The 2,402-nt window shown below is 52.0% G+C and overlaps 1 non-coding gene across 1 annotated transcript; it reads left to right on the top strand.

Moving 5' to 3' along the window:
- Nucleotides 1–1,617: 1,617 nt before the first annotated feature.
- LOC113615542 (small nucleolar RNA SNORA57) lies at nt 1,618–1,731 on the top strand. The gene has a single exon (XR_003431043.1). It is a non-coding gene; the product is annotated as a small nucleolar RNA SNORA57 (small nucleolar RNA).
- Nucleotides 1,732–2,402: the final 671 nt, after the last annotated feature.

The raw sequence follows: 2,402 nt of genomic DNA on the forward strand, positions 1-2,402 counted from the left end.
CCGTGCCCGGGAGCCCCACAGGGCCCGCTCACTTTCAGCTCCTCCAGAGAAAGGACCAGGTGTCCTTGGGGAGCCAGGGAGGGTCCCGGGCCCCAACAGTCTTAGGTCCTCTCGGCCATCATTGGTTTGGGGGCTCAGAGTCCCCATCGGGACTGGGGGTGGTCCCACTTCCGGTGGCCCTCTCGTTTGCATGTCAGGCAGGATCCCAGTGGACTTTTCCCATACAGGGAGCATTTGTCCTTCCAGTGGCCGTCTTGGCCACACTTAAAACAGATCCTTTCCTGGCGAGACAGTGGCCCTGATCCAGGCTTCCTGGATCCTGTCCCCGTCATGGGCTTCTGTAAGGGAGGGTAACCCTGAGGTGGTGCAGGGGTTAGGGCTGCCGCCAATAACTGTGCTTTTCGCTGAATCCTTTTTACCTCTTCAACCTTATCTCTATTGTTGAATACTCCAAAGGCCAAATCCGTGGGCTGATTCAGGGGTGTTTGGGGTCCCATAGCTGTCCAGATGTGGCGTTAGGGGTAAACAGGCTGGAAGACTGTCCCTCCTCAGAATTGGTGGGGGGGGCCGGGTAGGAGTTCCTGGTTGTGGACCTCGGGGAGGTGGTCTCATAAGGGCATCACCTAAAACATCAGGCTCCCGTGGGGGAAGAAGGCACTTTGAAGGGATGTGAGCCAGGCACACCCGGCGGGAGTTCTTTAGACCTGGATCTTAGAACAGGGTCATGAACATTTGAACATATGGGACTCCCACCCCATCTACCTTTCCTTTACAGAACAGGTCCAGCTGCAAGACGGTATTGTCATTCAATGACCCATTTTCTGGCCAGATCTCTTGGTCCCCTAGTTTGTACGGGGCCATGCAATATTGCAAAAGAAAATTAATTATTTTTCTTAAACCATCCTGTCTACATTTTCCCCAGCTATCTAATATGCATCTTAGTGGGGAGCTCTTTGGGAGTGGGAGGGTTGTCCCAACTATTCTGGAGAAGGGGTGGAGAGCAACAGGAACTGGGCCATCGCCCTCTTTTTGGCCTTTTATGGTCAACCTGGGAACTGTCGTGGCACCTGTGGGGTGTCATTTAGCATGTTAATGCATTACAATGAGGCTCGAGGTCTACTGGAAGTGAGTCTTCCACCATCTTGGGCCTAACTGGCTCTAACCAGTTTTTGTCGGATCCTGTTTTTCTCAATGGCTCCTCAGGCGTGGGCCATGGCTAGTGACTTTGTTCCCAAGAGGACAGGATGGGAAGGGGGAAGATTAAATTCAAAGTGGAGACACCTGGTGAACAAACAGGACCTCAGCCAGGTGACCCAGGTCGACACGGACAGTGGGAGTCGTGTTCAAAGCACGGAGTCTTGCTGGGATGTGATGAGAAGGGCACTTCGCCTCCGTGGTCCTCCTCTCAGTAAGCATCACCCTGTCTACTCATGACAGAAAACACCAGAAAAACCCTGAGGGGTCCTGCAGGACCTTCACCACAACACCAAAAACGAGGACAGTCACGGCCCAGAGGAGCCTAAGAAGACACAACGCCGATGCAGTGTGGGATCATGGGGCAGAAAAAAGAAGTGAGGGGAAAGTCAAGGACATATGAATAAGACTCTGGACTTTAACCCTCCTTTTGTTGGCAGGGATCAGGCGTGTGGTCTTGGGCCACGTAATGTAAGGACTCTGGCCCCCTCGGTGTCATGTCTTCAGTGCTGGCAGCTTCCAAGCTCCAGGACACAGGGCAAAAAAAAAAAAAAAGACTCTGGATTTTAGCTGCTGATCATGTATAATATTGGTTGATTATTTTAACAAAGGGACCACACGATGGAGAGTGTTAGTAACAGGGGAAGCTGTGTGTAGGTGTGTGGGGACTCTCACTCCTATCTCTGCAGTTTGTGCATCTAAAGCTATTCTGTTAGAAAAAGTTTATTTAAAACATAAAAACGGGGACTTCCCTGGCGGTCCAGTGGTTAAGACTCCGCGCTTCCAATGCAGGGGGTGCGGCTTCGATCCCTGGTCGGGGAGCTAAGATCCCACACGCCTCGCGGCTAAAAATCCAAAACATAAAAAAAAAAACAAACCAGAAGCAATATTGTAATAAATTCAATAAAACTTTAAAATGGTCCGCATCCAAAAAAATCTTAAAAAAGAAAAACATAGAAAACGAATTTCAGAACCCTGTTGGGGGTTCTGCGTGGATGAACACAGCTGGCGGACCAGGGGTGCTGTGCAGGGGCCGCGGTGAGCAGGCCCCGGGCCTCTCAGGTTGCCCGCCCCCCAGCCTCCCGGGCAGCCTGCGCCTTTCTCCCCTTCCCAGCGGTTGGAAGCACAAAGCCCTTCAAGGTAGACTCCAGCCGTCCCTTTGTTCCCAGCTAATTCTAATTGCAAAGCTCCCCAAGCCTGGCAGCCTC

The sequence above is a fragment of the Aethalodelphis obliquidens genome, unplaced genomic scaffold, assembly GCF_003676395.1.
Source record: "Aethalodelphis obliquidens isolate GAN/ISIS:26980383/991018 unplaced genomic scaffold, ASM367639v1 scaffold118, whole genome shotgun sequence".
NCBI lineage: Eukaryota > Metazoa > Chordata > Mammalia > Artiodactyla > Delphinidae > Aethalodelphis > Aethalodelphis obliquidens.